This window comes from Rana temporaria, chromosome 12 (assembly GCF_905171775.1).
Source record: "Rana temporaria chromosome 12, aRanTem1.1, whole genome shotgun sequence".
NCBI classification, from domain to species: Eukaryota; Metazoa; Chordata; class Amphibia; order Anura; family Ranidae; genus Rana; species Rana temporaria.
Genome location: NC_053500.1, coordinates 124,162,677 through 124,185,187, shown reverse-complemented (window position 1 = coordinate 124,185,187; position 22,511 = coordinate 124,162,677). Strand labels below are relative to the sequence as shown.

Here is a 22,511-nt window from a genome sequence, read left to right as displayed (position 1 = left end):
ATGTTTAAGGGGCCATTACTTACAGTGCCTTGAAAAAGTATTCACACCCCTTGAGATTTTCCACATTTTGTCATGTTACAACCAAACACCTAAATGTATTCATGGGATTTTATGTGATAGACCAACACAAACTGGCATAATTGTGAAGTGGAAGGAAAATGATAAATGGTTTTCCAAATTTTTTACAAATAAAAATGTGAAAAGTGTTGGGTGTATTTGTATAGCGCCCCCCTGAGTCAATACTTTGTAGAACCGCCTTTCACTGCAATTACAGCTGCAAGTCTTTTTGGGGATCTCTACCAGCTTTCTACATCTAGAGAGGGACGTTTTTCTTTGCAAAATATCTCAAGCTCTGTCAGATTGGATGGAGAGCGTCTGTAAACAGCATTTTTTAAGTCTTGCCACAGATTTTCAATTGGATTTAGGTCTGGACTTTGACTGGGACATTCTAACACATGAATATGCTTTGCTCTAAACCATTCTATTGTAGCTCTGGCTGTATGTTTAGGATCGTTGTCCTGCTGGAAGGTGCACCTCCGCCCCAGTCTCGTGTCTTTTGCAGACTCGAATTCTGCGTACACACGATCGGTCAAACCAATGAGAATGGTCTGATGGACCGTTTTTATCGGACCAAAACGATCGTGTGTACGCCCCATCGGTTATTTATCCATAGGTTAAAAAAAAGCAATCTTGTTTTAAATTTAACCGATGGATACCTAACCGATAGAAAAAAAAACGATCATTTGTAGGCACGTCCATCGGTTAAAAATCCACGCATGCTCAGAATCAAGTCGACGCATGCTTGGAAGCATTGAACTTCGTTTTTTCCAGCACATCGTTGTGTTTTACGTCACCGCGTTCTGACACAATCGTTTTGTTAACTGATGGTGTGTAGGCACGACTGATCATCAGTCAGCTTCATCGTTTAACCGATGAAAACGGTCCATCAGACCGTTTTCATCGGATGGACCGATCGTGTGTACAGGGCATAACAGATAATTTCTTCTAAAATTGCCCTGTATTTGGCTCCATCCATCTTCCCATCCCTGCTGCAGAAAAGCATCCCCACAACATAATGCTGCCACCACCATGTTTCACGGTGGGGATGGTGTCTTCAGGGTGATGTGTAGTGTTAGTTTTCCGCCACACATAGCGTTTTGATTTTAGGCCAAAAAGTTTAATTTTGGTCTCATCTGACCAGAGCACCTTCTTCCACATGTTTGCTGTGTCCCCCACATGGCTTCTCGAAAACTGCAAACAGGACTTCTTATGGCTTTGTTTCATCATGTCTTTATCCTTGCCCTTCCTCCATAGGCCAGATTTGTGAAGTCCACCACTAATAGTTGTCCTGTGGACAGATTCTCCAACCTGTGGATCTCTGCAGCTGCTCCAGAGTTACCATGGGCCTCTTGGCTGCTTCTTTGATTAATGCTCCCCTTGCCCGCCTCTCAGTTTAGGTGGACGGCCATGTCTTGGTAGGTTTGCAGTTGTGCCATAATCTTTCCATTTCGGATAATAGATTGAACAGTGCTCTGTGAGATGTTCAAAGCTTGGGATATTTTTTTATAACCTAACCCTGCTTTAAACTTCTCCACAACTTCATCCCTGACCTGTCTGGTGTGTTCCTTGGCCTTCATGATGCTGTTTGTTCACTAAGGTTCTCTAACAAACCTATGAGGGCTTCACAGAACAGCTGTATTTATACTGATATTAAATTACACACAGGTGGACTCTATTTACTAATTAGGTGACTTCTGAAGGCAATTGGTCCCACTAGATTTTAGTTGGGGGTATCAGAGTAAAAGGGGCCTGAATACAAATGCACACCACACTTTTCACATATTTATTTGTAAGAAAAATGTAAAACCATTTATCATTTTCCTTCCACTTCACAATTATGTGTCACTTTGTGTTGTCTATCACATAAAATCCCAATAAATACATTTACGTTTTTTGGTTGTAACATGACAAAATGTAGAAAATGTCAAGGGGTATGATACTTTTTCAAGGCACTGAAGATTTCATCCTCTAAAGCTTTAATCCAAGCAAACCGCTAAATACACAGTTAAAATACATGCAGTATGTGTACCCTGTTCTATCTGCTAAAGGGGAATCAAGGCTCAGGACCTGTCTGCAGTCTACTTTGCAAAATTGCAGTAGAGCTTGGTCTAAGCCCCGCCCCAAACTGTGATTGGTAAATGAATGAATAGCAGCCCACTTATTGGGTCAGCCTTTTGCTCTACACCAGCACGTTGTCAGTTTAGAGCCCTAATTGGTTCTTCCCTCCCCCTCCCATCAGTTCTGCTACACAGGGCATCAAAGGAGTCTTATAATAAGGCAAATTCAGGAATTATGCAAATTAAATAAATACATGTTATTATGTTTTTTAATGAATACATAATTGGATTAAATTATGCTTTTATATCTCCCTGGAGTTTAGCTTTAAAGCTGAAAAAAAAACAGCAGCAGAGAAAAGTACAAGTAGGTGTATCTGCTTCATTAAAAACACTGTGGAATATACAAGGAATGGAATAAAACGCGGCCCATTCACTTTAATGCACTAATGCCTCGGTACACACGATTTGCGAAGAGAAAGTGCGATGTGAGCCCCCCCCCCCCATTTTTTTCCCCTTGCCCCCTGGTCACCTAAACATACACAAAGAGGGAAAAAATATTTGTAACAAATAATCACTCCCCTAGGGTCACATTTAACCCCTTGATCACCAAGAGTATTAACCCCTTCCCTGCCAATGGCATTATTACTGTAACAGTGCATATTTTTAGCACTGATTACTGTAGTAATTTTACTGGTACCCCCAAAAGTGTCAAAAATGTCAGTTAGGGGTCAGATCTGTCCGCCGCAATCCCACAAAAAACGCAGATCGCCGCCATTACTAGTAAAAAAAAAAAATGACATAAATCTTTCCCGTAGTTAGTAGACGCAATAACTTTTTCTTATGTTAAGTCCCTTAAAAGTAAATACTTTTTTCTTTTTATCTGAAAAAGTAGATGCATGCAGGGCCAGGGGCTCAGTGTGACTTAACTTTCGGTGGACGGTGCGGCTTTGCATTTAAAATGGCGCGCCCGGCGCTTAGACGCCACTGCGCATGCGCCGTCTTCCCTAGAATAGCCAAGCGTTTCAGGCCTTCCCAACTCCGAGCAGCAGCGGCGCAGTGTGCCTGTCGGGGCCGGCAGCAGCCATTTTTTTTTCAGGTGCCGCAGCCGATGCGTTGCTCTTCACCCAGTCCCAGGGCAGGGGGACCTGGCAGCGCGCAGGGGGACCTGGCAGTGCCTGCTGCTGTGACTCGTAGGAGTCGGACTCCTGTGATGATCATGTGAGTAACTGACTGCGACTCACATTCTGCGAGCTGTGATGGCCGCACGGGGCGCCCCTGTTGCCCATGGTGCCCCGTGCGGCCGCACAGCTCGCACACCCCAAAGGCCGGTCCTTGATACGCTTTAAGCTTTGCGTTGCCTTCTGGTTCCATGGGGACTGACAGCCAGGATGGACCTGTCAGGGTCAGACACAGCACAGCAAAGCAGATGTTTTAAATACGAGTTCCACCAGACCAATTCTTCTTTGAAAATTCCCTTAACTTCAGACAGAAGAAAGCCATTGTCAATAACCCAACGATTCTGTAGAGACCTTCTATCCGCATTAGACCGGGGTAATGGCCTGTGATGCGCTGCACAAGTTTGAATGTAATTGTCACGCCACATACAGTGTTGATTACAGCTGGCTAGATAGATGTGGCAGCCGCGAGCATCTCCGGAACCACAAGCAACTCAAAGATGTCAGAGTAAAGTATAGGTGTTACACAATGTCTGTAGGGCACAGAAACAGAGGATACGGGGAGGTGTAATTGGCTGCAGTATATGGAGCTGCAGAGACAATGTCATAAGCAGGTCTAGGAAAACATGGAAAACAGAGTTATTTCTGTAACACATAAAGGGGCAGATCCACGTACCTGCGCGTAATCTTCCGCCGGGCACAGCGTATCTAAGATACACTACGCTGCCGTAACTTTTTTTTTTTTTTTCGAATCCTCAAAGAATTTGCTCCGTAAGTTACGGCGGCGTAGTGTATCTTTGGCGGCATAAGGGCACGGGATTCACGTGACCCGACGTAAACAACGTTTTTTTTTAACTGCGCATGCGCCGTCCGTGGGGGTATCCCAGTGCGCATGCTCAAAATTAACCCGGAACAAGCCAATGCTTCCGACGGTGACGTCATTCTACGCAAATCCCTATTCGCGAACGACTTACGCAAACGACGTAAAAATTTATACGCGCAAGCACGGCCATACTTAACATTGAGTACGCCTCATAACAGCAGCTTTAACTATACGCCGGAAAAAGACGAACGCAAACGACGTAAAAAAATGCGCCGGTCGCTCGTACGTTCATGGATCGCCGTAACTAGCTAATTTGCATACTCGACGCGGAATTCGACGGAAACGCCACCTAGCGGCCGCCGAAAAATTGCAGCTTAGAAAAATTAAGTCAAAACCCCCTGGTCGCTGATCACCTTTATCCGTACAACTCCAGATATGCTTAGAACATCAGATATAATATCCTTCATTACCCGGTAATGCAAACCATCTGTATCATGAATCATGACCAGCTGCTGCCCATATGCTATGCCCCCCATCCTTCAGTATGTTCCCCCCCCCCTGCCAACTGTCATCTAGGTTACAGCTCAGCCACCTCTTACAGGTACTGTTCAGCCTTTCCAGGAACCTCTGCTGATCCTCAGCAAGTATCTCATAAGCTATGTGTGGCTCTCAGCAATCTTCGATAGGCTTCAAGGTAGGCTCTCAGCAGGTGCTCTGTACTTTTCTGCCTCAACGCCTGCTGTGTGCTACATCCGTCATAAGAAAACAACCAAGTAAAGGTTACTTCATTTATATTTTTGTGTTCATGCCAAGAGTGGATCGCCATCAGAGTGCAGTTCACAAGCTAGAGAAAGCTCCAGCCTTCTAATTTAGGTGATGGAGCTGTCAGTCATTTATGGCTACTGGAGAGTTCATCGGCTGGCCTGGTGCATCTGGACATCTGGATGCTGATTTATTAAAGATGAGTAGTCTATTCAATTTGCAAGGGTATTCTTGAACATGATTGGATGATCTATATAAGCAGAGCTTTAACCTTATTCGCTAAGCTCTGGGGACAATTTCGTGGCAAAGTGCAACTTCCCTTGCAAAGTGAACAGTCTATTCCTGCCTCAGTCCCAGACCAGACACGGGAACGACGGCCATACTTAACATTGAATGCGCCTCCTAATAGCAGGAGTAACCTTACGCAGAAAAAGCGTAAATCGGCGTATCTAGGTCATTTGCATATTCTCCACCAAAAACAACAGAAGCGCCACCTAGCGGCCAGCATAAATATGCACCCTAAGATACGACGGTGTAAGAGACTTACGCCAGTCGGATCTTAGGCTAATTTCGGCGTATCTTGCTTTCTGAATACAGAAAAAAGATACGCCGGAGCAGCTTTGAATTTACGCGGCGTATCTATAGATACGCCGGCGTAAATCAATGCTGAATCTAACCCCTGATGTTTACTTCTAAATGACAGGTGCACTTTAATCCATGCCAACGGACCGAAAGCCTGCAGCCTGGTGACGTCACTCAAGAAGTCTCAGGAGCACAAGGAGCATGGCCCCTGCCAGTAACGGAGACGTTTCCATTAATATGCATGAGAATTTATTCTGACCCAAATTAAAGGCTCATTTAACAAAATGGATCTTGCATAAGCATGCAGCTGTGACATGCAGTTTCATGTATTGAGTTCTATGTAGATACTCTCTCTAATGTTATGCTGCACACGTCTCCATATGAGTATTGTGCACAGAGAGCTTTTGTGTACCGTGCACCAGAAGCAGCTGCGGCGGCGGTACATATACATCATTAACATGCATAGTGGTCAGATAAAGTGGGACCTTACTATTTTAAACTACAAAAATATTCCCTCTACACCCAGCAGCTAGAACCAGGGTGTCACAACAAAGCACGCAGATGGATGCAAAGTATGCTTTGTATGAACACGACACATCCTGTTTAGTACATATCACTGAGCACACATTAAGGAGAAACCACCAGCCAATAATGAATTCTACATCTGCGTAGCTTCGGAATATTGACCCTTATATCTATGGCTCCCCTCCCCCCCCCCCTTCGCCTTCCTTTCATCTTACACTCCATCCCTTACATGTCCTTCATTTGGTCTTTCACTAAGCTTAGCTATCAGTGCAGAAACCAGACCCCTTACTGCTTCTTAATTAATATCATTAACAGGATTAAATGTCTGTATATCTGAGAGCCGCATGTGTTACTTGACATTCTCCCTTATCTCACATTTTATTACAACTCCTGCTATGCACAATCAAGCCACAAAATTGCCCCATTTTAGTGCCCTGATTTTTAGAAAACGAAACCTGGCCATGAACAAGTACATTATGGCGGAGCGTGACCATGTAGCGGACATCGTGCACCAGAATCAAGTGTGACCATGTAGCGGACATCGTGCACCAGATTCAAGTGTGACCATGTAGCGGACATCGTGCACCAGATTCAAGTGTGACCATGTAGCGGACATTGTGCACCAGATTCAATGTGTGACCATGTAGCGGACATCGTGCACCAGATTCAAGTGTGACCATGTAGCGGACATCGTGCACTAGATTCAAGTGTGACCATGTAGCGGACATCGTGCACCAGATTCAAGTATGACCATGTAGCGGACATCGTGCACCAGAATCAAGTGTGACCATGTAGCGGACATCGTGCACCAGATTCAAGTGTGACCATGTAGCGGACATCGTGCACCAGATTCAAGTGTGACCATGTAGCGGACATCGTGCACCAGATTCAAGTGTGACCATGTAGCGGACATCGTGCACCAGATTCAAGTGTGACCATGTAGCGGACATCGTGCACTAGATTCAAGTGTGACCATGTAGCGGACATCGTGCACCAGATTCAAGTATGACCATGTAGCGGACATCGTGCACCAGATTCAAGTGTGACCATGTAGCGGACATCGTGCACCAGATTCAAGTGTGACCATGTAGCGGACATCGTGCACCAGATTCAAGTGTGACCATGTAGCGGACGTCGTGCACCAGATTCAAGTGTGACCATGTAGCGGACATCGTGCACCAGATTCAAGTGTGACCATGTAGCGGACGTCGTGCACCAGATCCAAGTGTGACCATTGTAGCGGACATCGTGCACCAGATTCAAGTGTGACCATGTAGCGGACATCGTGCGCCAGATTCAAGTGTGACCATGTAGCGGACATCGTGCACCAGATTCAAGTGTGACCATGTAGCGGACATCGTGCACCAGATTCAGGTGTGACCATGTAGCGGACATCGTGCACCAGATTCAAGTGTGACCATGTAGCGGACATCGTGCACCAGATTCAAGTGTGACCATGTAGCGGACATCGTGCACCAGATTCAAGTGTGACCATGTAGCGGACATCGTGCACCAGATTCAAGTGTGACCATGTAGCGGACATCGTGCACCAGATTCAAGTGTGACCATGTAGCGGACATCGTGCACCAGATTCAAGTGTGACCATGTAGCGGACGTCGTGCACCAGATCCAAGTGTGACCATGTAGCGGACATCGTGCACCAGATTCAAGTGTGACCATGTAGCGGACATCGTGCACCAGATTCAATGGCTAAAGCGGGTTTACACATCGTGCACAGATTCAAGTGTTACATGTAGCGGACATCGTGCACCAGAATCAAGTGTGACCATGTAGCGGACATCGTGCACCAGATTCAAGTGTGACCATGTAGCGGACATCGTGCACCAGAATCAAGTGTGACCATGTAGCGGACATCGTGCACCAGATTCAAGTGTGACCATGTAGCGGACATCGTGCACCAGATTCAAGTGTGACCATGTAGCGGACATCGTGCACCAGATTCAATGGCTAAAGCGGGTTTACACATCGTGCACCAGATTCAAGTGTTACCATGTAGCGGACATCGTGCACCAGAATCAAGTGTGACCATGTAGCGACATCGTGCACCAGATTCAAGTGTGACCATGTAGCGGACATCGTGCACCAGAATCAAGTGTGACCATGTAGCGGACATCGTGCACCAGATTCAAGTGTGACCATGTAGCGGACGTCGTGCACCAGATTCAAGTGTGACCATGTAGCGGACATCGTGCACCAGAATCAAGTGTGACCATGTAGCGGACATCGTGCACCAGATTCAAGTGTGACCATGTAGCGCACATCGTGCACCAGATTCGGCCATTTAGGGTCAGGTAAGAATGTCATATGTTTTTAACCTCCCTGGCGGTATGATTCTTTCTGGTTTTAGGTGCTGAATCACAATGTCAATGCTCCCTGATCAAGGCTACGCGTAACGATGTTGATTAACCGGAATAGATCTTACCAACAGATTTCTATAGTTTTCTCCCCCCAAGACAGTGGTCACAATCACAGGAAAATTAGGCGGCCGCAAGGCACCTGTGAGTGCGAGGCCTTAGGCAACCACCTAATTTGCTAATTAGAGAGCCGCCTCTGTGCACAGACATGGCCTCTGCTCCCAATATGACATCCGTGTGGGTGTGGGTGCATGTCCTCAAACCCACACTGTCTGTCGGACAGGTAAACATAGCCTTGCACGCATGGGCGTCCGCTGATTTTTTTTCAGGGGGGGGGGGGCGCTTTGGCAACGGCGATACACAGTCACATTTAACCCTTTCTTCAAACGCTAGCGGGGGTTAAAAGCGCCCCGCTAGCGGCCAAATGGCGCACCTAAAACGATGGCAAAGCGCCGATTTTTAGCGGTGCTTTACCGATAACGCGGTCAGCTGGCAGTGTGAAATAGCTCTTGAGATAATTCAGCTTCACTCCATGCCCATATAAATATAGCCTAGAGAATGTACAGACCCCCCTTCAGCACATGTGGACCCTCCTTCAGCACAGATGGACCTCCCCATTCTGCACAGACCCCTCCATTCAGCACAGATGGATTCTCCTTCAGCACAGAACCCTCCATTTAGCACAAATGGACCCCCCCCCCTCAGCACAGACCCTCCCATTCCGCACAGAGCCCTCCATTCAGCACAGAAGGACCCCCTTTAAGCACAGACCCCCCTTCAGCACCGGTGGACCCCCATTCAGCACAAACCCACCCTTCAACACAGACTGACCCCCCTCCCCCATCCCATTCAGTACCTCAGATCAGCACAGCAGGTTCCCTCCCCCTGTATACACAAACACTGGAGGGGGAGAAGCGGCTTCACTCTGCTCTCTGTGCCTGTGTGACATCTGGCCCGGGACTGCTTAGACAGCCCGCGGCCACGAGAGAAGGGGGTGGTTTTTTACTCTGCACCAGACCCCCCTTTGCCACGCCATGGCCAGCAGCTTGCCTCTCTCTCCCGGTTCTAACATGCCTGTCACCGCTGCGCTGTCACTGCTTCAGTTGCGGAGGGGTGTTTTCACTCTTCAACACCTTCTCGATTCAAGGGGGGGCGATTGCCCCCCCTTGCCCTATGGAGCGGACGCCCATGCTTGCACGGGTATGCAACGCCCGGTGGGAACGAGGCCTACATCTGTGTGGCTGCATGTAGGGCAGCCCAGTCATTTCAATGAATTCGCTGCCTTACCTGCAGACATGCAGAGAAGATTTTGAAGATTTTGCACGCGTTTCCTGGCGCGCAGAAATGTAAACCTAGCCTCTTAAATTACCTTGTGTTTTAATTTAAGAAAAGATCACTTGATCTTGCCTCTGTATTTCTTCCAGTTGTTGCAGGTCAGCAGTTGATAGATCTAAGGAATTTATATACCTGGATGTCAGAGGATGCAGAATGACTTAATAGTCCATGTTATGTTCAAGGGGGTATTGCTAAAAATTCAAGCTGACATTTCATGATTACATTGGCACACATTTTTTCTGTGTTATAAATGACTCAGTCTTGTCCAAATAGGATGACCTACTTACTATTAGGACACAACGGACTATTTCTAGGGAATACAATACTGTTACATTGCAATGCAGCCTTCGGATACAGCAATTTTGGAAAAAGTCTTGTGGATTCCGCATGCAAATACAAAGTAACAATTCTACTCCCCAGAGAAGTCAAATTAAACCGGAAAATAGACTTTTTATTACATTTGTTGAAATTGAAATTTTCAACAATTTATTGTCATATGCATTTTACAAATGGCTCTCTGGCACATAATAGTCATTTCTATTCTTTCATTTTCTCCGTTCTTCTGTTAAAAACGTATTAACATTTGCAACTAACATTGCTAAATTAAACTTTAATTGTATTCTGTTGTATTTAAAGAGTGATCCTGGTTTAAGAAAAAAAATATCTCCTAAAATAAAACAAAATGTCACATTTACTAAAACATACAGTAAATGTTGTTAATGCAACCAAGCTATATGGGGGTATGATACATTGGGAGCCCTTATATTATTGATATCTGCAGCATTGGACAGCTACTAGGTTTGCGTTTTCACCTGACTTCCTCCATCCTAGCATCACAAGGTGTTTCAAAGATACAGGAGTCCTTTCCATTTATTAAAGTATATCTAATACCTTTTTTTCAAGCTTACTTTCCTTTATTTTCAATGGGTATACCTTTGAATAGTATACTCCCTCCACTACACTCACTTCTCCACTGTATCAATGGAGGGAGCCATGGTTGTCACCCTAAGCTGCCCTTCTGATTTGGACTCCTTTTCATTACATGGGGGGGGGGAACGGAGGGATTTGTAGCTTGGAAGGAAGCTACTGTATATACTTGAGTCGAAGCCAACCCGAATATAAGCTGAGGCACCTAATTTTACCACTAAAAACTGGTGAAAACTTACTGACTCGAGTACAAGCCTAGGGTGTCCATCTGCATGCCTCCACTGTGCCTCACTGTGTCCATGTGCATGCCTCACTGTGCCCATGCCTCACTGTGTCCATGTGCATGCCTCACTTTGCCCATGCCTCACTGTGCCCATGCCTCCCTGTACCCATGCCTCACTGTGTCCATGCCTCACTGTGCCGATGCCTCACTGTGCCCATGCCTCACTGTGTTCATGCCTCACTGTGCCCATGCCTCACTGTGCCCATGCCTCACTGTGCCCATGACTAGACTTGCGTTTAACATGGGAGTATATAGAAGGGGTGCCCGGCTTTGAAAAATCAGTGCTCCCCGGCCATAGGTCCCCCAGACAGCAAACTTTGCACACTGGTAGAGGAAGAGTGGGGCTATATGTGGGGTCCAGGAGACCTATGGCTGGCCGGTACCGGGTCCCCAAAGTCTGGGAGATCAGGCGCAAAAAAGGTGACTTGAGTATAAGCCGAGGGGGGCATTTTCAGCACAAAAAAATGTGCTGAAAAACTCGGCTTATACTCTAGTATATACGGTATATTGTTTTTATTTTAGGTTAATTTACAAGCATTTAAAAGGACTTTTCTGGTAAGATATAGACATCACATCACAGGGCTGGTCAGGTAGAATATAATTTTTTTGTTCTTGAGTTTGTGAAGTCCTGCTTTAATTATCACAGAGTTAATAGGTAGTCCTGGTAACTATATGCATGCATGCCCTCTGTCAGAATTTAATGATTCTAATGTAGGATTTGACCTGTCTGATGATATACCTCCTAGTTGTGCGATAACCTGCTTGCTTTCTGTTAGACGACTCACTTTGTTCTCATGTATTGTCTACAGCTATTCACATATAAACTGATGTTTTTCCTCCAATAAAGATTCCTTCTGTTGAAAAAAAAAATTGCGGGTTATGGACTTCCTGTCCCTGCTAGCTGAGTCAGAAACCCCGATTGGAGGACTATGATATCTTAAAAGGGGAGTTCACAGTTAGTAGAAACAGAATTGGACTGCTTTATCTGCCATCCAGACGCTGCTGCTGTTGTATTCCATCCAGACTAGAAACAGAGACTGTTAGGCAAGAGTTTCTGTTTTCTAAAGCCGCGCACACACGATTGGAATTTCCAATGTAATAAAATCCGATGGAGTTTTCCGTCGGAATTCCGATGAAGCTGACTTCCATCAGTCTTGCATACACACTGTCCGACTAAATTCCGACACACTGTCCGATTAATTTCAATGCTTCCGAGCATGCATCGACTTGATTCTGAGCATGCGTTTTTTCTCCATCGGAGTTGCACACAGGCTATAGGAATTTCCTATCGTTTTTTTTTTTCCATCGGAAAAAAATAAAACATGTTCTATTTCTAAACACCGACGGAAAAAAGTCCAATGGGGCCTACACACGATCAAAATTTCTGTTGAAAAAAGTCCATCAGACTTTTTTCATCGAAAATTCAGATCGTGTGTACGCAGCATTATTGTTGCAGCTTCTGTGTGTATCTGGTGTAAGTCTGGTGACAGAAGTGTCTGTTCTATTTTATTATCCCACATGCACAGTGCCAGACAGCAAAGTCTGTTCTGTTGTATGTATGTATATATATATATATATATATATATATATATATTTTTTTTTTTAGGTGAAGAATGAGAATAAAGTTTATATCGGGCTCCTGTTACCTTTTTCTGGGATTCTCTAGCTAGCTTTAGCTCAGGGTTCAGTAAAATAGCATTGAGTAGAGCCAGGTTAAAGTGGAGGTTCACCTGGAAATGTTCATTTTTAACATTAGATTGAGGCTCATTTTGTGAAGGGGAATCGGGTAGTTTTTTTTAAATCAAAGCCGTACTTACAGTTTTAGAGAGCGATCTTCTCCACCGCTTCCGGGTATGGTCTTCGGGACTGGGCGTTCCTACTTGATTGACAGGCTTCCGACGGTCGCATCTATCGCGTCACGATTTTCCGAAAGTAGCCGAACGTCGCTGCGCAGGCGCCGTATAGAGCCGCACCGACGTTCGGCTTCTTTCGGCTACTCGTGACGCGATGTATGTGATCGTCGGAAGCCTGTCAATCAAGTAGGAACGCCCAGTCCCGAAGACCATACCCGGAAGCGGTGGAGAAGATCGCTCTCTAAAACGGTAAGTACGGCTTTGATTTAAAAAAAAATACCAGATTCCCCTTGAAAAAATGAGCATCAATCTAAGGTTAAAACATTTTTTTGGGGTGAACTCCCGCTTTAAGCATCTAACGGCCCATAGTTAGCTAGAGGGCCGGTTGCATGCCAGATTAGAAGCTGTTAGGGAACGATGTCTATAACCCACCCAATGTCTATAACCCACCAAAAGAGGGAAACACAGGTTTTGGGGGTAAAATTTCCCGATTTTTTTTTTAATACTGACACTGGATTTAAATTTAAAGATATTAATAAATTGGGAAGGAAGTCTTTCTTTTTTAAAACGCTAGATGCCATTTTTTATTCATACCTTTTCACTGTAAGTAAGATTTTGAAACCTCTCCAAAACTCGATAGGCCATAAATATATAATGTAGCACTATATACACTCCGGGGTTGGTCTTATAAGGAGGTAGAGGACGTTCACTTAGCAAAGCGAATCCATGTTTAGTTGTTCACCTTAACCCCGTTTTGAAACTCTGAAGCTTCGTAAAAGTGTTTGCAAAAATATTTGTAAAAGACCCCCTGAAAATCATATTTCTCAAAAAAAAAAAAAAAAATAGGACAAGAAAACTAACTAAACAACAGCATCTCAAAAATCCTACTATAAAAAGGATAAAACGGTATATAGTGATAACATTATAGGAGAAATACTGTATGTGTATATTTAAAGCTGATCTCCAGGATCTCCTATTCCTCCCCCCTCCCCCCCAACTGATTGCTGGCATTCCAAAAATAAAAATGTACGTGCGCAGAGATGAGCTTTAACCACTTAAGCCCCGGAGCCATTTTGTAGCTAAAGGACCAGGCCCCTTTTTGCGATTCGGCACTGCGACACTTTAACTGACAATTGCGCGGTCGTGCGACGTGGCTCCTAAATAAAAATTGACGTCTTTTTTTCCCCACAAATAGAGCTTTCTTTTGGTGGTTTTTGATCACCTCTGCATTTTTTATAAAAAAAAATAGAGTGAAATTTTGAAAAAAAAATCTATATGTTTTACTTTTTGCTATAATAAATATCCCCCAAAAATATATTTTAAAAAAACATTTTTTTTCCTCAGTTTAGGCCAATACGTATACTTCTACATATTTTTGGTTAAAAAAAAAAATCGCAATAAGCGTTAATTGATTGGTTTGTGCATAAGTTTTAGCGTCTACAAAATAGGGGATAGTTTTATGGCATTTATATTAATATTTTTTTTTTTACTAGTAATGGCGGCGATCAGTGATTTTTATCATGACTGCGACATTATGGCGGACACATCGGACACTTTTGACACTATTTTGGGGCCACTGTCATTTTTACAGCGATCAGTGCTATAAAAATGCACTGATTACTGTGAAAATGACACTGGCAGTGAATGGGTTAACCTGTAAGGGCCGCTGAAGGGGTTAAGTGTTTCCTAGGGAGTGATTACTACTGTGTGGGGGCGTGGCTTGGGGTGTGACATCACTGATCGTCGTTCCCTATGACAGCCGTCATAGGGGCGAGCACGACACTCCACACCAGGGAGAAAGCCTCGCATTACTGTGTGTAGTTACAGACAGAAGAACAGGAAGTGAGGATTTCTCAGAAGACATAAGGACATTTAAAAGCAAAATGGAAGGATGAGGTAAGTGAAGGAGGACTGCACTAAGTACAAAAAAAATCGTATTTATTGTGCATTGATTGGAAATTGTGTATAGGTCTATGTGACGGTGGAAGGGCTCCCAACACCCATCTGGCCCATTTCTACAATAAATAAGTCCCAAAGGCCCCCCGTGCAGCTGCACAGTCTACACAAATGGTATATCCTCCCCTGCCCCTAATGTGATGATAATTAATGAGTTTAGTGCATTGGGGATCTCATGCTTATCTATGCATCCTAATTGTGTGTACAAGTATGTTATGTGGGTTGTGTTCTATGTGTGCATGGGAATTAATTACATTACATATTTTTTTTTTACTGATTCATTATTTGTACTTGAAAAAACAAATGTAACTTTAACACTGTCACGAGAGAGCTTTTTACACTGATGCCGCGTACACCCGACCGTTTTTCGGGTTCTAAAAAATAAAGGGCCAGATTCACAGCAGAAATACGCCGGCGTATCTACTGATACGCCGGCGTATTTTCAAATTTGCCGCGTCGTATCTTGATTTGGAATCCTCAAACCAAGATACGACGGCTTTTGGCATAGATCCGACAGACGTACGTCTTCGTACGCCTTCGGATCGTAGGTGTAATTCTCCGGCGGCCGCTGGGTGAAGTTCGCGTCGTTTTCCAGCGTCGGGTATGCAAATTAGCTGTTTACGGCGATCCACAAACGTACGCACGTTCGTCGCATTCTCTTACGTCGGTTTTTCCCGTCGTAAAGTTAAGTGTGCTATTTAGATGGTGTAAAATGACACTATCCATGTTAAAGTATGGCCGTCGTTCCCGCGTCGAATTTTAAATATTTTTTTTTTTGCGTAAGACGTCCGGGAATACGAAAGTACGCTACGCACGGCGCCGTTCAAAAAACACGTCGGGGCGCCGTAATTTCACGCAAAGCACGGCGGGAAATTTCCAAACGGAGCATGCGCAGAACGTTCGGCGCGGGAGCGTGCCTAATTTAAATGGTACACGCCCCATTTGAATTAGGCGGGCTTGTACCGGACGGCTTTACGCTACGCCGCCGAAAGTTTACACGCAAGTGGTTTGTGAATCAAGCACCTACGCTGGAAACTTGTGGCGGCGTAATGTAAACGGGATACGATACGCCGCTGCAAATCTACATGAATCTGGCCCAAAGTTTTTTTTTAATGTCATTAAAAACGATCATGTGTGGGCTCCAGAGCATTTTTCACAATCTAAAAAATGGCCATTAAAAATTTGGAACATGCTCTATTTTTTCACGACGTTTTTAATGTTGTCGTTTCTAAGGTTGTAAAAAATGGTCGTGTGTGAAAAAAACGCACATGCTCAGAAGCAAGTTATGAGACGGGAGCGCTCGTTCTGGTAAAACTAGCGTTCATAATGGAGTAAGCACATTCATCACGCTGTAACAGACTGAAAAGCGCAAATCGTCTTTTACTAACACAAAATCAGCAAAAGCAGCCCCAAGGGTGGCGCCATCCGAATAGAACTTCCCCTTTATAGTGCCGTCGTACGTGTTGTACGTCACTGCGCTTTGCTAGAGCATTTTTTTTTCACGATCGTGTGTAGGCAACGTCGTTTTAATGATCGTAGTTTTTTCTAGACCATTAAAAACGCAATTTTTTAGAACCCAAAAAACGGTTGTGTGTAGGCGGCATGAGTCCCTTCTATCCTGTCATCCAAGAAACTCTGACACTGATCACCAAACTGCACAGGACTGAGCACTCCTGGGTTCATCCAAAGCTCAACATAATAATAGCCATACATGGATCGAAATTTGTCCGGTTCCCGCTGAACCACCTGAATTTCGACCCATGTATAGCCGTCAATTATCTTCTCATGAACCATCTTGGAAAATGTTGTTTCCATCAGCGCATGCAGCCAATTGGCTGCAGCACGGATCAGTGTATTCTGATGGCATGGGAGTCCCATTGTCAGATTACAATAACACAGCAGGGAGGATTTCTACATTCACTCTGAATGTTAAATGTGAGGATGGGGGAATCTGTACAGTTTTTTCATTAAAGGGTGTGGCGTGTCATGCTCACCCCCTCCCTTGGACTACAGGAGAGTCAGGACGCTCTCTACGTTGCAGATAGAAAAAGGAGCTGTGTGTTAGTGGGCGTCCTGACTCTCCCGTAGTCCAAGGAAGGGGGCGAGCACAACACTCCACACCAGGGAGAAAGCCTTGCATTACTGTGTGTAGTTACAGACAGAAGAACAGGAAGTAAGGATTTCTCAGGAGAAATAAGGACATTTAAAAGCAAAATGGAAGAATGAGGTAAGTGAAGGAGGACTGCACTAAGGTAAAGGAAGCTATTTAGGGGGGAAAAATTGTACCTTTACACCCCTTTGAGCTGAACAAAAAAAAAAGCATCTTGAATTTATGAAACAGAGATGAGAATGGCAATGAAATGAGTTGGAGGCAATTAACCACTTAATTACTGGGCACTTAAACCCCCTTCGTGCCCAGACCAATTTTCAGGTTTCAGCCCTGACGCATTTTGAATGACAATTGCGCGGTCATACAACACTGTACCCAAATTATATTTTTAGTGTTTTTTTCCCACAAATAGAGCTTTTGGTGGTATTTGATCACCTCTGCAGTTTTTATTTTTTGCGTTATATACAAAAAAAGACAGAAAATGTTGAAAAAAAAACAACATTGTTATAATAATATCCCAATTTTTTTTTTTTTAAATATTTTTTTTCTCGGTTTAGGCCAAAACTTATTCTTCTACAGATTTTTTATTTATTTTTACTAGTAATGGCGGCGATCTGCGATTTTTTTTGTCAGGCCTGTGATATTGCGGCGGACGTATCGGACACTTTTGACACCATTTTGGGACCGTTCACATTTATACAGCGATCAGTGGTATAAAAATGCACTAATTACTGTATAAATGTGACTGGCAGGGAAGAGGTTAACACTAGGGGGTGAGGAAGGGGTTAAATGTATTCCCTGGGTGTGTTCTTACTGTGTGGGGGGAGGGGACTGACTGGGGGAGGTGACCGATGCTGTGTCCCTATGTACAAGGGACACAGATCGGTCTCCTCTCTCCCTGACAGCACGTGGAGCTCTGTGTTTACACACAGAGCTCCACGTCCCTGTTGTCACCGCCGATCGCAGGTACCTGGCGGACATCACGGCCGCCAGGCACGCGCATCGGCTTCCCAGCAATGTCATAGTGTTTCCCCGATGGGCGCCCCCAGCGGCGCGCACGAGGAATGTAAACAACAGGACGTCCAGGGACGTCCACCGGGCACTTGAGAGCCGCGCTGTGGACGTCTTTCGTCTACAGCGCGGGTCCCAAGTGGTTAAGGTGAGACAGCCTATAAACTAGTTTAAATATTTTGATTGCCACAATGTATTACATACATATACGCCTGGCTAAAGAGAAGGTACAGCCATGACACATGTAATATGTCCTTAGCAGTCACCAGGGGAGGGCTGGCAGGGTGGAAATCTCCCCCCGGGCTGGTGACACTATGCACAGCCACCGGCCGCCACTACCAAATGCTGTTTTTGCAGAGCAGGAATATGCCTGCTGGAGCTCTGTTAACACAGGTCATGGCCGCTGCTCACCTCCCACTGTGCAGCCGTGCCTGTGTCAGCTCCGAGGTAGATGGCTGCAGAGCTGAGCTATGTCTCGTCTCACACATAGCTCAGCCTCAGCGCACACCAGCGCTGACATCCCCTTCTCTCTCTGCACAGACATGAGGATTCTGATGTAAGGGGAGGCTCTGTGCGGACTCTGATGTAAGGGGGGCCTCTGTGCGGACTCTGATGTAAGGGGAGGCTCTGTGCGGACTCTGATGTAAGGGGAGGCTCTGTGCGGACTCTTGTGATCATGAAAAATCTTAGACTGTTTTCCTCGATCCATCACTTTTCCAAGCTCTATGGGCCACTTGACTGGACTTGCCCCCCAGGCATAAGGCTGCCAGCCCTCCCCTGGCAGTCACAGGGTTCACCATCTGATCATGTACAGGACAAAATCTCTCTCTTTTTTTATTCCCTAAGATATGATTGGTAATTCAAAGTGAACACCTTTAGTAAATAACATATTGCATGTTTTCAAGTTCAGCAATAGGTAAGAAAAGGCCAGCAGTAAAGCATTAATTTTGCATGTTAAAAATACACATGACCTTCATATGACTCTGTTCACTGTGACATTTCAAGTATCTAATTCAGCTGCCATTAGTGACATTGTAACATCTCAATAATAAACCCTTCCATTAGATGTCAGGGATTCTTCACATCACTGCAACAGATGAGACATCAGAAGAATGGGAGATGGCATTACTGATCAGTGTTACTCTGTGCAAGACCGTGACTGATAAAACCAGATGGCTTGTAACCAAGAGCATGGCAGGAAGGCGGCCCTGCAATGCCAAACACGTGCAGCTTCTTTAAGTTCTGTAAAACTTCTCAATGTAAAGCAGAATGCACCCTAAGGCGTTGTACACACGATAGGTTAAACAGACGACAACGTTTTCATCGGTCAAAACTGATCGTGTGTGGGCCCCATAGGTTATTTAACCATCGGTTAAAAAAAAGCCAACTTGCTTTAAATTTAACCGATGGATTCCTAACCAATGGGAAAAAAACGATCGTTAGTAGGCACAACCATTGGTCAAAAATCCACGCATGCTCAGAATCAAGTTGACGCATGCTTGGAAGCATTGAACTTCGTTTTTTTCAGCACGTTGTTGTGTTTTACGTCACCGCGTTCTGACACGATCGGTTATTTAACCGATGGTGTGTGGGCGCGACGGACCCTGAGTCAGCTTCATCGGTTAACCGACGACAACGGTCCATCAGACCGTTCTCATCGGATGGACTGATCGTGTGTACGAGGCTTTATGCCTTGTACACACAATCGGAATTTCCGATGGAAAAAGTCAGATGGCATTTTTTCATCGGATATTCCGACCGGGTGTGTGCCCCCTTTGAGTTTTTCCATCGGAAATTCTGACGGACTTAGAGAGAGAACATGTTCTCTTTTTTTCCGATGAAAAATTCCGTTTGTCTGTATGAAACTCCGACGGAGAAAAAAACATGAATGCTCAGAATCAATTGGACGCATGCTTAGAAGCATTGAACTTCATTTTTCAGTGTGTATGCAAGACAGCTTGAACAGAATTCCGTCAGAAAAATCAGTGAAGCCTCGTACACACGGCCGAGGAACTCGAAGGGCGAAACACATCGTTTTCCTCATCGAGTTCCTTGTTAGGCTGTCGAGGAACTCGACAAGCCAATTTTCTCCATTCCCGTCGAGGAAATAGAGAACATGCTCTCTTTTTGGCTCGTCGAGTTTCTCGACAGTTTCCTCAACGAACATGTACACACGTACAAATGTACAAAGATTAAAACCCATCTCTTCTGAGGTCAAGGGGTTCCTTACCCATGAAATGGATACAGCGCCCAGAGGCGATTCAGTTTGCATGTGTTGCGCTTTACAAGTCTCTCTCTCTCTCTCTCTCTCACGACCGGATTCCTCGGCAAAAAAATATCTCCCAGCAAGTTTCTTGCTGGTTTTTGCCGAGAAACTCGGTCGTGTGTACGAGGCCTCAGAGTTTATCCGGATGAAAATTCCGATCGTGCGTACGGGGTATTATATGTAAAGTGCTTTTCATCTTTTTAGTTGTGCCTAAGTATTTTCTTGAAAATCTGCCTTATGCCGCGTACACACGATCGGAATTTCCGACAAGAAAAGTTTGATGTGAGCTTTTGGTCGAAAATTCTGACCGTGTGTAGGCCCCATCGGTCATTTTCTGTCGGAATCTCTGACAGCAAAAATTTGAGAGCTGGTTCTCAAATTTTCCGACGGGAAAAGTTCTTTGAAGGAAATTCCGATTGTCTGTATGCACAAAAATCTTACGCATGCTCGAAATCAATTCACCGAACTTAATTTTTCTCGGCTCGCCATAGTGTTGTAGGTGACCGCGTTCTTGACATTCAGAATTTCCGACGACATTTGTGTGACCGTGTGTATGCAAGACAAGTTTGAGCCAATATTCCGTCTGAAAAAAATCCTCGGTAGACATGTTCACACTGAAATATTTTGTTTTGGAATTTCGTTTTCGTCCGAAAAATTAATTAAAGTGGTTGTAAACCCTCATCTCCTCTCTGAACCATTTACATATTTACAAGACACTGTACCACTGCTTCGATCGATCGCTATGTTTGAAATGTAATTTTTAGTTGTACCGTTTAAATCTTGGCTTTTCTGCAGTCTCCTTCTCATAGTATGCCTGCGCCATTCTCGTTTAGGTCTTCCGCATCTGCTGCAGGCATAACTTCCGCCCACAGTTGATTACGCTTGCTGTAATCCCGCGCGTGCGCACTACCACCAATATTCAAGCCTCTTCTTCGTTTCCACCCATGAAACTCTGGGGGGGGAAAAAGTCAGCGCAAACCATCGCGTGATGTCGGGGCTGACGTCAACAGCAGGAAATGACGCAGCCCCGACATAAACAGAGATTTGTCCAGCAGCGTCTCGGCTTGCCGGTTTGAACGATTGTACGGCGCATGCGCGGAACGACGTCATCACTCGGCATATCCGCGATATACAGGAAAGGAAGCAGGTAGGACAGAATAGACACAGAGCAATGCATTGGGGAGATTAAGATGCTTTGAGCAATACAAAGTCGAAAATTCAGGTATACAACCGCTTTAATTTAGTTACTCCCGAAATTCGTTTTTATTTTGTTTCGTTAAAAAATGCATTAGTCCGAAAATCCGAATGAATTAACTAGTTACCGACCGCCCACCGTCATTCTACGTCGGCACTTTAAAGTTGAATATCTCGGTAACGGCAGCAGCAACTGCCACAACCGAGATATTCATCTCTTCAGTGGGCGGCCATGTAAATGATAAAGGCGGTCTCTGCGGCGGATTCGCCGCGAGATCGCCGTTATCGGTGGCGGGAGAGGGGCCCCCCCCTCCCGCCGCTCTCCCGCGCCCTCCGCCGCTTACCGTAGCCGTCGGTAGCGGTGGAGGAGATCGGGACCGTTCGGCTGAGCAGGGTTACGAGTGAAGGAAAAATCTCCTTCACCCGTCCCCATAGCTCTGCTGGACGGAAGTGACGTCAAAACGTCAGTCCCGCCCAGCCTCTTAAAGCAACATTTTTTTTTTGTCATTTGAAAAAATGACAGTTTCAAATTTTTTTTTATTTTTTTTTGCCTTTAAGCCTAAATATAGGTCGTTTTGACCCCAGATCTCATATTTAAGAGGACCTGTCATGCTTTTTTCTACTACAAGGGATGTTTACATTCCTTGTAATAGGAATAAAAGTGATAATTTTTTTATTTTTTTTATTTCAGTGTTAAAAATTGTAAAATAAATAAAAATAAATACGAAAACCCCCAAAAAAATTTTTTAAAGCGCCCCGTCCCGACGAGCTCGCACGCAGAAGCGAACGCATACGCGAGTAGCGCCCGCATATGAAAACGGTGTTCAAACCACACAAGTGAGGTATCGCCGCGATCATTAGAGCGAGAGCAATAATTCTAGCCCTAGGCCTACTCTGTAACTCAAAAAATGCAACCTGTGGAATTTTTTAAACGTCGCCTATCGAGATTTTTAAGGGTAAAAGTTTGACGCCATGCCACGAGCGGGCACAATTTGTAAGCGTGACATGTTGGGTATCATTTTACTCGGCGTAACATTTTCTTTCACAATATGTAAAAAAATTGGGCCAAATTTATTGTTGTCTTATTTTTTAATTAAAAAAAGTGCTTTTTTTCCAAAAAAAAGTGCGCTTGTAAGAGCGCTGCGCAAATACGGTGTGACAAAAAGTATTGCAATGACTGCCATTTTATTCTCGAGGGTGTTAGAAAAAAATATATA

The 22,511-nt window shown here is 44.7% G+C and overlaps 1 protein-coding gene across 4 annotated transcripts in view; it reads right to left on the bottom strand.

The window, feature by feature from the left end:
* DLGAP4 (DLG associated protein 4) overlaps positions 1–22,511 on the bottom strand; it is a 248,170-nt gene that overhangs the window by 143,527 nt on the left and 82,132 nt on the right. The window lies entirely within an intron of this gene.